At 38.0% G+C, this 14810-nt stretch overlaps 1 pseudogene; it reads right to left on the reverse strand.

Moving 5' to 3' along the window:
* Window positions 1–6925: 6925 nt before the first annotated feature.
* On the reverse strand, window positions 6926–9489 carry LOC143438476 (autophagy-related protein 16-1-like; annotated as a pseudogene).
* Window positions 9490–14810: the final 5321 nt, after the last annotated feature.

Consider the following 14810-nt stretch of genomic DNA (forward strand, 5'->3'; position numbering starts at 1 on the left):
CCTCTTGTTCCAAAGGCCTCTAAAATATTCACTATATATTGTTGGTCAGTTTGTGTAATGTTATTAGAGATGCCTATGCCATGCTGGTTCCAAGGGCCAAGCTGATGGTTACAACCAGAAGCAGATGTCCTTCTGTGCGTCTGCTGAGGACTATGGTGGTGTCCATGACCCATATAACAGTAGAGGGCTGTCTTGATGTTCATTTATTACTTACCTGGAGGACATGCTAAAAGTCAGTGACACATGCTGATGAGAGATCATGTAGCTGTCTGTGTTCATGCTGTTGTCAGAAATAAGGTATAAGTCCATTATCCTTGCTCTTTCTGACTGTAAAGGGCAAGGAAGTTACTTTTGCCATGGTATTGATGATACAGACTTGCAGTTGAGAAGGAGACATAGAAGGCTCCTATGACAATCCCTACCCTATCCACAAAGTAACAGTCTTAACAGAAAGCTATAGAAGAGAACTCTTGAAAATTGTTATAAGGATGGTCAAGTGTAGCTCTCCACAATTGATAGTTTTGGCAGGGGTGTGGGTAAGATGGAATCAGTTTTCATTAAGGAGATGGCCACTGGGACAATACTCCAGTGACTACATGAACAACAAAAATTAGGCTTTCCTCCTCTTCCTCTGCTTCCTCCTCCTCCTCCTCCTCCTCCTCCTCCTCCTCCTCCTCCTCCTCCTCCTCTTCCACCTCCTCTTCTATGTCCCAAGTGTGAGTTAGAAGCATACCTGAGAAGGACTTAAGATGTGAAATTCCCAAAATAATCAATATAAATATTTAAAATAACATGGCTCCATTGTGTATATATGGACAATATATAATATATATTCCTTCATTGTCATTAAATAAATGGATATTCCCAAATGCAGTATTTTAAAAAGAAAAGGGCTGTTTTTTTTTCTACAAGTAAAAATGAACAAGAATAAAAGGCAATTGAGTACGTTTTTTTTTTAATTTGTGAAGAATTTATATTATAGCTTTGCTTAAAGACTGTTAGTTTGTGTTTATGGTGTTTAGAAAGTCTGATATGCTTTTACTGGAAATAGTCTCGTAAAAAAGTACCCAATTGATTATGTCCTTTGCCTTTTAGCTTCAGTGGGTGCCATTTATCAATTCTTGATCTTAGAGCCATTGGAGTTCTGTTTAGGAGATATACCTCACCTCCATGCCAATGAATTTATGAACTTATACTATACAATCTTTAAAGGGTTTTATTTTCTAAAATTTTTATTTTGAGTGTGTATTGGTACACTGATATACATGCATGTATATCCTTGACTGGGTCATGGAACCATGCCATTTGTTTGAACCTCTTTCTGACTGCTTTTGTGAGGACACTGTTAGATGAGCTCAATATCAGACTGATGAAAATAGATTGTCCTCCCTGACAGGAGTAGGCCATCTAACAAGCCAGAGCAAAACAGAATTATTAGTTTCATTTTAGGTCAAAGCCAACTCCTCCAGGCCTCACTACTCTTACTCATAACACCTTTTGTTTGTTTGTTTCTTTCTTTTTTATGTAATGTCTTCAGATTTGAATGGAGTTACCATTTATATTTAATCTTGAGGATATCATTCTCTAGAGAAGAACTAATACTACTAAATCTTTGCATCTTAGGTCTTAGATCCTGGACTGGAAATAGACCATCACCTTCCAGGCTTTGGGCTTGTAGATGGTAGATTATGAGACTTACCAGCCTCTCAATTGTGTGACAGAGTTCCTTATGTAAAATTTCTTCATATGTATGAATAAGTACACAACTCTGTCTAATTTCTATTGTCATATGTTATTTTTTTTAATTCATCTCTAATTTCTTACCCTTCTTATGTATCATCTGAACAACTTCCATCATTATATTTCTTTATGATAGACATCTTTAAGCCTTTTCTATACTTCAAAATTTTCTGTGGCTTCTCATCCATTTCAGGATAAAGCACTGTTGCCAACATTAAGAACCCTAATGATACAAATAATATGTGCTGAGGAAGTTTCTTCTAAAAAAACCTAAATACAATTAGTTTTCTGAACCAGATCTCCTTGGACCCTTTTCCCATCCTGGGGTGCCCTTTCTCCCACTGTGCCCTTGTCAACCTTCCTTTATACTGAGCTAACTCTTATTTTTAATACTTGATTCATGCTGCATTTCTTCATGGAAACGTTTTTGTTTCTTCCCATTTCTCCTGTGTAATATCAGAGCAACATAAGGCTCTGATTTTTACATTTATATCTTCAAGCAAACTGACAAAATCCTCTAGACAAGTAATTTCATTAAATAATTTCACTGATGGCAAACACAGAACACACAGCGGTCATTCTCCAAAGGTCTGTTCAATCTGTGAGTGAACAATTGTTATCTATATTAAATATCGTCACCTTTCTAAACAAATGCTTTAATGCTTAACATAGAAAAGCCATTCAGAAATTTATTTAATTCTGAATTAAATTATCTACTTTGGAATTTATATTCACTGTGGTGATGTGAATATGCTTGGTCCAGGATGTGGCCTTGTTGGAGGAAGTGTGTAACTGTAGGGGTGGACTTTGAGGTTCCTATGCCCATGTGGAAGAGAGCTTACTTCTGGCTGCCTATAGAAGCTAGTCCTCTTTTGCTGCCTGTGGATCAAGACATAGAACTCTTGGCTAGCCCAGTGCCATGTACACCAGCATGCTGCCATATTTCGCACTATGATGACAGTGTACTGCACTTCTGAAATTTTAAGCCAGCCCCAATTAAATGTTTGTTCTTATAAGAGTTGCTGCCTTGGTCACAGTGTCCCTTCACAGAATGAATCCCTAGACATTCACCATTCTGGTTCTATTCTATGCCTTCAGCAATTCATGATTTTATACTCTTGCTTTCTGGCCTCAGAGTTATTTCAATTAATAGTAGGTAAAAATAAATGATTGGAAGATAGAAGTGAATGGTGTTGGAATCTTATTCCATGGCACTGTTTTTGTCAAGCCTTGAATTGTCAAGTAAATACATTATACTTCAAAAGTTCTTTGAAGAACCTTTTCAAAAGTCTGACATTTATTTCCCTTGCCTTTTGTGACAAAGGTGGCAATAGCTCCTCATTGCTACCCTGAGGACACTTGATATCCTATTTCTGGCTTTATTTAGGTTCGTCCACACTTTCTTTTTAATACATTTTTCTTGAAAATAATTCTTATACAATATATTCTGATCCAAGTTCCTCTCTCAACTTACTCTAGATCCCCCCTACATAATTTTGTAATGATCATATTTTTATTGGTAGCCTATAGAACAAAAAATGATTTTTCTCCAACTCCATATCTGACACATAGCTAATATTCAAAATACATGAAAACTCAAGGAACTAGACATCAGCAAGCCAAATAATACAATTTTAAGTGGTGTACAGCTCTAAACAGAGAATTTTCAACAGAGGAATCTCAATGGCTGAGAAACACTTAAATAAATGTTCAATATCTTTAGTCATCAGGGAAACACAAAAATCAAAACTATTTTGAGATTTCATCTTACACCTATCAAAAAGGCTCAGATCAAAAACACAACTGGCAGATCATGCTAGTGAAGATGTATAGCAATGAAAGCATTTTTTCCTTTCTGATGGGAGTGCAAACTTATACAGTTACTATGCAAATCAATATGGAGGCTCCTCAAAAATTTGGAGTTTAATTACCTCAAGACCCAACTACAACACTCTTGGATATATACCCAAAGGACATCCTAAACTACCGTGAGAACACCTGTGTTCTTAGCGGCTTTATTATAATAGCTAGCAATTGGAATCAAGCTAGATGTCTCTCAACTGAAAAAAAAAAATTGATAAAAAAAAAATGTATGGTACATTTACAAAATGGTATATTACTGAGCTGTTAAAAAGAATGACATGAAATTTGCAGGCAACTAAATAGAACTAGAAATAATCCTCCTGAGTAGGTATACCAGACACAGAGACAAATATGATATGTACTCACTTATAAGTGGAAATTAGATTGTACTTATTCTGAGAGAGGCTAACTAACAAAGAGGCTCAACCAGAGATGATCTCCCTGGGAAGGGGAAATAGAATAGATTTTGTGTGTGGACTGGGAGAATCTGGGGCATGGGAACAAGGTGCAAGGGATGGAGTAGAGGAAGAGAGTACTGGAGAGATGACTGGAATTGGGGGACATTTGTAGGTGATATAGAAACCTAATTCAGGGAAACTCCCTGGAAAACATTAAAGCGATCCTTGTAACATTTCCTAATAATGAGTGATACAATGCCCAAAATGGCCATCTTCTATAACCAGACAAAAATTCCAGCAGTATGTCTGGGACATCAGTCAAGCCATAAAACCTTCTACCTACCATCTGTCCTGCCTGCAAGATGCGCTGGAGTAATAGTCATTCAGAACTTATGGGAGTGGCCAGCCAATGATTTGTCCAACTTGATCTGATGCCTGACACTGTATAGATGGCCAGAAACCAGAAGCTGGGCAGTTCAGAGACCCAGGATAGAATGAAAAACAACTGTTAAAACAAAAACATGACAAAAAAAAAAAAAAAAAAAAACCCTCAATGAATTGATACCTAATGATACTTTGCTATACTCATGATGGGTACCTAATCTATAGTTATCAGAGAGCCATTGTCCAGCAAATGAGGGGAGCAGATGCAGGGACCACAAACAAACACTAAGAGAATAAGGGGAGGAAGTATCAGGGAGATAGAGGATGCCACAAATACATGGCTGACAGAATCAACTAAACAATGCTCTTAGAGACTGAAGTGATAATTACTGACCCTTTATGGGTCTGAGGTAGGTCCTCTGCAAATATGGTATAGTTGTATAGCTTGATGTTCTTACAGTATCCCTAAGAGTGGGAGTAGAGGTTATCTCTGATGCTTTTGCCTGCACGAGGGACCCCTTTCTTCATACTCATTTGCCTTGTTCATTATTGATTTAGGATTTGGGACTACTTTATTGTAATTTATTATGCCATGTTCAGTTGATATTCCTGGGGGGCTTGCTTTTTTGTTGTTGGTTTGGTTTAGTTGTTATTGATGGTTTTGAGTTTTTGTTGTTTTTAGGTTTTTGTTTTGTCTTGCGTGTCTTTGGAAGGAAAACAGAAAGAGTTGGTTCATTGGATCTTGGGGAGAGGGAAGGTGGGTCTGGAGAGTCGGAGACAGGAAGAAGTGGAGGTAAGAGAAACTGATCTCAATATAACTTATATAAAGAAAAAAAAATTAAAATATTAAAATAAAGACAGTACTAGGTGCCCCTTCCAGTAATATAGTGAATGCTATGAAGCTTTCTCTCACTCCTTTATATTTTTGTTACAAATCAAACTTTATATTACAATAATGACACAATTTAGATTTTAGGCTAGGATTAATGAAATGCCTGGGCCATGCTAGTAACATTATAGTAGGCAACAATATCATGAAAGACCTAGCACTGTTTTAAGATGATTAAAAGCATCTTTCATCTTTCAAAAGCTTCTCAGTTTAAAAGCTAGATTAAGTTTAAGTGGGGATAGAAACTGCCAATCATGTGTGAGAACATGAGGTTAGTTAGGGCATTGAAGATAAGAAGAGTGGTTAAATTTGTTATCTCATAAAATTCTTTCTGGGAAAACAATAGAAACATGGAAAAGTTCAGAATGCCTCATTGATTTTGTTAATTTGAAAGTTTAGATTACTTGTTCTCTAAAAATTACTCATGATTTCAAAAACTGCTACTAAGAAAATAGAATATTACCTCAATTAACTATGGATCATGTATGCTAGATTGTCTTTGATTCTTTTTTACGTGAAATTTACTCTTTGGTGTTTTATCTTTAAGACGTTCTTGATAGAATTAGATACAAATATGTCTCACTACTCATAGTGAGCTCCTGTGATCCGAAGTGTGTAGCCAAATCTCTTTAGAAATGGGTTGTTTTTAACCAAAATTCTTGCTTTCTAGATAAAGAAAAATAAAATATTATATGTCTCTATGAGAAAAAAAAAAGATCCCTTTAGCTGTAAAATGTGATTCTTTTTTCTAGAAATTTTAAAAGAACTTAGCACATTTAATAATTTTCAAGTCAATTATACTCAAATCGTTACATCCTTGTGGAAAATCACTATGATACTGTATGTATCATATACATGGACTATTCTAGACAGTCCATATGTGGAATAAATTACAAGACATATTTACTAAAAGGGCCAGATAGTAATATATTAGACCTGAGAGCTATACATACAGTATTTGCAATTCTTACTACATTTGACTTCATGACTTAAGATAGCAACCATAGACAATGAAGTAGAATAGTTGTGACTGTGTTTACTAAACTTTTATTTATAAACACATCAAGTAGTTGTATTTGATTTCATAGGTCATCCTTTTTATACTCAGATCAAGATGATGGTTTTGTCTGTTTTTAGATACCAAATGCACTATCCTTTACTTACTAAATTCTGGACAGAAATGTTGTCTTTCCTGGGATAACTTCTTAAGGTATTGTGCTAATGAAACTCACTTGCACAATTTTTTTTTTCAGAATTTCTTCTTCATTTACAATCAAGTTCTGTTGGGATACATAATTAAATAATAAAAGATGTGTCCTGGCCAGCGAATCTCTACTCCCAACAGCTGCAGCTCTCTGGCAGCAAACCAGCAAGGGAGGGCCAGCAGGGAGGACTGCTGTCCCTCTTCCCCGATCTCTAGCACTCAGGTCTGTCCCTACTGTCCAGAGAACAGCATGGAAGCAAAAAAATAAAGTGCAAAGTAAATGTGACAAACAAAAAGTAAATGTGTGGTGCTTCAGACACCCAGACCCCGCGCTCAGACCACGTGCATGAGTGAGCAAGACAGTGAATGCTTCACCAGCCTTCATCATGACCAGCTCCTAGGAAGGTGTCTCTTATCAAACACTACTTTGCATGCAAAGGCAGTGGCTGGACTCACCACTCTCTGCCCCTCCCCTCAGTAAGCACTCAGCCACCTGCTGTGCACTTGCCGGAATGCTGGGTAAAGATGTGCTTCTCACCTTTGATGCAAATTCTACCAGACAGGGAAAGGTTGGCACGGCCCTTTCCTCTCACACACAAAGCTATGCGGAAGTGCTGGCAGGAAGGGAGCTCAGAGTTTTGAAGGCGGCTGAAGATGCAGGTTTCAGCAGCAAGACCAGACACACCAGCTCTGAAAACAGCTCCACCGATCCTTTGCCACGGGAGGACAGGCCCTGATTTGGTTTCCACTGACCCAATGCCTACAGTGAGCCCCCTGGGTAAGTGACCCTACAGAAAGGGGGCATGCATCGGGCTACAACAGACTTTGGAAAGACAGGAAAAGCACAGGGGACCCAATACCCGGTGTGTGGGGTTGTCGTTGGCACTGTGTCCAGTGGGGAGACCCAGCAGGGACCCTGTGCTCCCCATGAGGTATGGAAGGTCAGAGTTAGTAGTATTTCCCACTCAAATGCACTCAAGAATCCGAACCTTTGCTAGGGACATACAGAGTCGGTTTGGTTCAGTGTTGGTTCTTCTCAGCCATTAGACTTTAAGTCAAAGTTCTCAGGAAAGCTACGGCACCACATTGCTTCAGCTCTTCTCTGGGAGGACACATCACTCTCCAAGACGGGCTGTGGGGTCCCACGCTGCACCTCAGGGTGCAGCATCAGGGCTGTGCCCACAGCATAGCTCTGCTTCCTTTGTCCACACTGACAACATGTAAGCCCGAGGGGGCCCACGCCACCGCATTGATAGAAGAGCTGTGCTGTCCTGAAAGAACCTTCTCCACTTTGCCTGTGAGCACACTCCAGACATAAAGAGAACCCTCAGCTGAGCCTGCTGCCACGTAACTGCCATCAGGGCTGAAGACAACCCGGGTCCAGTCAGAGCCACATTTGAATCCAGGTGCACTGAATGTCTGCTTGACAGCATTTGTCTGGAGGTCAATGACTTTTAGCAGGTCATCACGGGAGCAGCTCAGGAGCTCAGTTTTCTCAGGGTTTAAGTCCAGAGCAGTGATCGTCCCTAATAGTTCCATCTCTCGGACCACACTCTCTGATCGGATATCCCCGAAATGAATTTTCTTGTCAAAATGTCCACTCATTACACATTGCTCGGTGCAAACAATGTCACTGCAGCTGGATCCTGCAAACACTGTTTTTATACAGACTTTGCTGCGGAGATCCCAGAGTTTGAGGGTCCGGTCGTGACTTCCTGCGACTATCTGTGCATTGTCCACAGGAATTTGGCAGAGAGGACTTTCCCGCTGTGGCCTCAGCCATTAGACTTTAAGTGTGTGCCTTAATCGATAGTCATCCACAGTCCAGATCCGGCCTGCAAAATCATTTGAAGCTGCTAATAGGTAAGCTCCAGCACTATCAAATTCAATGCTTGTCATTCCTGCATTACTGCCAGACAGGGAACCCTTGAATTCACATTTATCTCAGAATGCTTCCCAAAGTTTAACCCTGCGGTTCATGCCTCCAGTGGCCAGTAACCGAGAGCCTGGACTGAACTGCACTGCATTGACCTCTCTGTCATGTGCATCAAAGACATATGAGGCAGTAGTTGGGACTCTCACATCTTTACCAGAAGCAGGATGAGTGTCCATAACATCCTGGGGGACTGGGATGGAAGAGACAGAGCGTCTCCCAAAGATATTAGTGACAGAATCCAGAAGGCCTCCAGCAGGCTGCGAGAGTCGCTTAGTAGCTGCTCTGCTGATGGCTCGCACGGGAGAAGTCTCTTCTGTGTGATCTGAGGTCTCATCCACAATGACTTCAATGTCATCATCCTGTTCAACAGGTAGAGGTTCCTTTGCTGCTTCTGCAAGCTCCTTCTGCAGCCATGCTTGACGCCTCCTGGAGTCCTTCTCATTCTCCGCATTGAGGCGATTAGCTTCTTGGGCCTTGGATGTGAGGGCGATCTGGCTGCGACATCTGTCACCCCTTTGATCGCCAGGGTTGATTCGGCTGATCTGGCTGGCTAGGCGGGTGTCCCCTTCCTCCCTCACCGCTCCATGTGTGTCCCTCCCGAAGCTGCGCGCTAGGTCGAAGAGGACGATCTTCCCCAACAGAGGAGGACCGGTCTTTGGTCAAGAGTATACGAGTAGCTGCGCTCCCCTGCTAGAACCTCCAAACAAGCTTCTTGGGCCTTCTCAGCCATCCATCTGGTGACCAGTTTCTGGTTCTCTTCACTAGTTTTCTTTGGCTTCTCTTTTATGGTAGTAAAAGTAATCTGCAGGGCATCATACTCATCCTTCAGGGTCTGGTTGGCTACCTCAAGGTCCTGTAGTTTGGTGCGCAGGTCCAGGCAGTCTGTCTCCTGGTCAGAGATGGTCTGTAAACACTCTGCAATCTTTGCTTCATTCATCTGTATTTCCTTGTCCTTCTGCTGCATTTGGTTATCCAGGTCAATCACCAACTGAGCTAACTCCCCACGCTTCTTGTGCAGTTCAGTCAGCTCTTCCTGGTGTTTCATCTTCAGCTGGGCCATTTCTTGTAGCTGACTATCATTCAATGAACTGTCATGTCCAGGACTTATTTCATATCTATTTGGTATGTCATGCTTTTCAGCTTGTAGTTTCTGGGTCAATACTGAATGAAGATCTGACTTTTCTAGCAACTTAGGCAACTTGGTATCTCCTGCTTCCCTGTCGTCCTCTCCTTTGTTGTCTTCCTTCTCCACTGTCTTCCTCCAGTCCTCAAAATTTTTGTTAAAATTTAAGTAACCAGAATTTTGTTTGTTTGTTTCCACACGTTTTTTCTTTTATTGAATGTTTTATTTACATTTCAGATGCCATCCCCTTTCCCCATTTCCCCTCCCTAGAAAACCCCTATCCATACCCCCTTCTCCTTTTTGCTTTTATACAATTTTTTTTTTAATGTTAACCAATGGCTTTATAAATTTGGTAATGCTCAATATCAATCAGAAGTGTAACCTAATACCCAACTTAGATATATCAACTATCTTTGACTGGAGGAGACATGTGAACATTTGCCTCCATGTCTGCCCCCCCCCTTTCTCTCTCATCACCTAGTTCCTCCTCTCCTTCTCCTCCTCCTCTCCTTACTCCTCCTCTCCTTACTCCTCCCACCTTAGCTCCTCCTACATATCACCCTTCCTGTTAAAATAAAACTTTTCTCTCAAAATACAGTTAGAGCATAACTATAGTAATTTATGTCAGTAAGGTGCAAGATGGACCTAATACCCAGTCCATCATTTTGTTGACTAAGCAGAACCTCTGTCATCTCTCCTAAATAAAAGACTTAGTTCTGAACCTGGCTTTTTTTCTTGGCTTTAGAATGAATGTCAGCTGAAAACCATCCTCTCAAATCTTTTCTCTGAAAGTAAATAGCCAGGATTGGCTGTGAGACTATAAGTTTTCAACCCCATCAGAAATCCAGAATGACTGAGTTGACTGAAATTATGGGAAGCACAAAGCATAGCTTCTAAAACACAATCAATTTATAGAGACCGCTGGACACATGGCCAGTCCCTATACTGCAGAACGTTGGAGCATCCGATCTTCAGCCTTCTGGCCCAGGATCATCTGACAGACCGAGTGATGTAGAATTATTAAGGGCTGATTACTCTGTATTGGCAGATATAATCAGTTGACTATTCTGCAAGTGTGTCCTTTTCTGGACAGTGATTTTTCTGTAGATGGAAAGAGACAATTCTTGCCTAGTGGCTGACTCACCACAATTGGAATAACTCCAAAGATGCTCAATTTCTTCTTAGAATCCACGACAGGAAGCTGTCAGGAGCAGACAGGTCTCTAATCAAAATGAACATTAATACAGAAATGTTTGTAACGTCAATTCTGTGGATTTCTGATGTTTTGAAACCCAACTATTTATGTAAGGCAATCTGGACTGTTGTTTGTTAACTCCTCTCAGCTATTTCTAAAGAAAATATAGAAAACACCCTAACAATAAACTCAAAGCCATGAATTTGATATAGGCCCTTAACTCACAGGCTAACCATCTCAAATAAGTTAAGAAAGTTAAAGAAGGACTAGGTCTAAGCCTTGTATTCCTAAATGTGTTATACAGGCACAATACCTATGATAGTAACAATATTCATCTCACTTTTATATTAATAAGAAGCTCTTACCAATGAAAACCTTAAATTTGAAATCAAAGTAAATTTTGTACCATTTAAGAAATTATAACTTCATCTTAATAACAATTATACATATTTCTACCAGTAGGTTATGGCTATACAATAAATCCTGATGTTGGGAAATTTGAAAGCAGGAAGGCAAAAATGGGAGGATGGTGGGAGCACACCCTCATAGAAACTCCCAGAATTATATGGATTAGATGTGACAGAGGCAGGCTGCCAGAAGACTAGATTCCAGAATTCAAACAAACAATTATCTTGATATTAAAATTTGCTTTGAGAATTGTATATTGCAGAATACATAGCCTTGGTGTATGTATTCTCATCAGGCAAGCTGAGCAGACCTGCTCGAACCTCTGATGTCCTGGAATTCCAGCTGGATGCAGTGAAGACACAGTGTCAGAGGCTTATCAATTTACTCTCCCCCCCCCCTTCTAATATCTCAACACCCATAATCAGCTTGAAGAAGTTAATGAAGAGTCAGCACCCCTATTCCCTGGGCTTGGGGACTGAAGTGGTTAATATTGGGCTGTCTTTCTAGGGAAAAGTAGTGGTTTTGTTGGAACAGGGAGGATTAGCTAGGATTTATTGTAACCAGAATTTTTTAAAGATATGATATAAGGCTGTTTTGGTGGATATCTTCATTTACCTTTTTTATTTTTCTTCAACACTTTCTACATACTTTACACTGAGAGGAGTCAGTACCTGTTTTATTGTTCCTCTGTCCATTTGCCTAAGAGAAGTTTGCTCAAGTCTTTTTTTCAAATATTATGAGTATATAATACATGTATTTTGAATAAACAAATAGAGTAAACATGTTAAAACTGCATAACACTTTCTCCAGGATCAATGCCTTCACTCTTTTTTTTGGTCTCTAATTGTCAAATTCAGTCACCTGCTAAGTACTACCATCAGCATACTAGTAAATGCATTATCACTTCATACATGAAAACTAACTTAAATGCAACTGATGCTTGAATATGCACATTCATTTTTTTCTCTTTTTCTCATTTTATTTAATATATAATTTTTAAATGTTTCTGTTTTATAATTCTTAAGTGTATTTCCTTTTAAAAGGGAAATAACATAACCATCTGCTACCACTTCAAATTGCATTTTGTTTGAAATAATAATTTATTATTTAAAATAATAGTTGATATGTATGTATGGCTTTTGTATTTCAAAATATTAACCTTTCACTGAATTGATTCAGAGCATATAATATGACTTTGAAGTATTTTGAAAACCTGGCTATGGAAAATCAATTGAATTATTTTTGTTGTCTGGTAATGTTGCTTCATTTTTCAAAGACCAAGATTATCCTGTGAACCCTGCCAATGAATAGAGTTAGTAGAAACTATAAGCCTCACAGAGGAATCATTAATAAGAAAGAATCAAAAACAAAGGAAAGTAAGTGGGTTAATTATGGCAAATAAGATTTCAACATCTGTTTAGGCTATCAGGAGAATACAAAGGGGAATTTCAGAGAAATTAATTTCTAAACCTACATTAATAAACCCACATAAAGATAAAATTCTGTTTCAGAATGTAAGAATTTATTATATATTATTTTTATTTAAATACAGGCACAAAGATGGATAATAATTAGTTCATAGCTTTTTGTTGTTGTTGTTGTTGTTGTTGTTGTTGTTAAAGATGAGGTACAATGGCTTACCTAAGCCCTCTTACCATAACAGACATTTTAGGATCCAGTCAGACATTATATCGTTATTACTCCTAGAAGCCAAAAATAACCCCCCCCCCCGATTGTCTAAATCATTAAACACAAAATAGGTCCTTTAGGTATAACAATTCTTTATTTATAATTTGTATATCATATGAAATTTTCTCTTCCTTTTATTTTTAAATTTTAAGAAATATCTGTAGTCATAGTGTCAAGGTCAAGATTAGTCTTTATGATTTCTACTCCTTAGTTTGTTTTGACATTTTTTTTGTGGTTGGTTATTAGAGTGCTTTTCTTTTCAGTGTTCTGTAGATATATTACTGTGTCATGGACATTGATTTGATCTATTCATATTTATTTGCTATACAATAAAAGTATAACAGGTCTTTAATTTTACCAATCCTATACTTCCTAAGTTGTTTATTCTTTGTTTTTTTTCTTTTAAATCCTTTGATAGCCTTCCATGTCAACAAGATGAGACTCAGTTTCTCTATATAATGTAGAAAGCCTTCACAACCTCATTTATCTTTGGCCTCCTGTTGTGTCTTCATATCTAACTGTTATGAACTGATTCACACTAAAACCTTTTAGTTTCCTGAACTTCTCATAGTGTCTACATATCTCTGGTTTCTTTTCAATTTTCAAAGTATAATTTTCTAAATGAATTTATTAAATTAGAAATATAGAGCAAAATAAATTGTAAAAGCAAACACCAAGTCTTGCAATGAGTTTATTTTTTGCTGGCAAATATAATGTTAAAGCAATAATAACAATAATGGTAATGAATGGATGAAATATGTTTTGAAATCTATATGTTTTATATCTATACCAAATCCATACATGAATATATTGCTTCATGTGTTTACCTTTTAGTCCTAAATGAGAAAATATGTAGAAACTACTGTCTTAGGAATTTTTAAGAACAGAATATAGTGAAGTATATTTATTATGATGGGCAATAAATTTCTTAAAATTACTCCTTCTAGGAGAAATTTTGTTTCCTTTGATCAACATTTGTCCAACTCTTCCACTCTGCACAGCCCTTGATAACCACCATTCTCTTTTTAACCGCTATGTGTTTAAATTAAATTCTCTATCAAATCACCATGGACTAAGACTGGACTTGAATAACAACAAAAACAATAGAAAGCCCACATATTTGTGGAAGCTGAACAACCCTCTACTCAATGATAATTTGGTCAGGGAAGGAATAAAGAAATAAATTAAGGACTTTATAGAATTCGGTGCAAATGAAGACACTGCATACCCAAAATTATGGGACACAATGAAAGAAGTGTTAAAAGGAAAATTCATAGCACACAGAGTCTTCATTAAAAAATTAGAGAGATCCCATGCAAGCAACTTAACAGCTTGAAAGGTCTAGGAGAGAAAGAAGCAAACACACTCAAAAGGAATAGATGGCAGGAAATTATCATCAAACTCAGGGCAGAAATCAGCCAGTTAGAAAACTCATAATGTAATATATTTATTTTTGGCCTCCTCTTGTGTCTTCATATCTAAACTGTAATGAATTGATTCACACTAAGACCTTTTAGTTTCCTGAACTTCTCATAGTATCTACATAGCTCTGGGCTCTTTTCAATTTTCAAAGCATATTTTTCCAAATGAATCTATTAAATTAGAACTATAAAGTAAAACAAATTGTAAAAGCAAATACCAAGCCCTGAGTTTGTTTTCTGAGTTGTATATAAACAAACTCAAGGAAAAGTGTCACATGATCATCTCATTAGATGGTGAAAAAAACCTTTGACAAAATATAACACCTCTTCATGTTGAAAGTCTTGGAGAGATCAGGAATTTATGGCATATACCTAAACATAAAAAAGTAATATATAGCAAACCTATGGCCAACAACAAATTAGATAGAAACATGACAAGGCTGCCTATTCTCTATTTATTCAATACAGTCCTTGAAGTTCTAGCTAGAGTAATTAGAAAACAAAGATCAAAGTGATACAAATTAGAACGGAAGATATCAAAGTATCAATATTTGTGGATG

This window comes from Arvicanthis niloticus, chromosome 25, assembly GCF_011762505.2.
Source record: "Arvicanthis niloticus isolate mArvNil1 chromosome 25, mArvNil1.pat.X, whole genome shotgun sequence".
Classification (NCBI taxonomy): Eukaryota; Metazoa; Chordata; class Mammalia; order Rodentia; family Muridae; genus Arvicanthis; species Arvicanthis niloticus.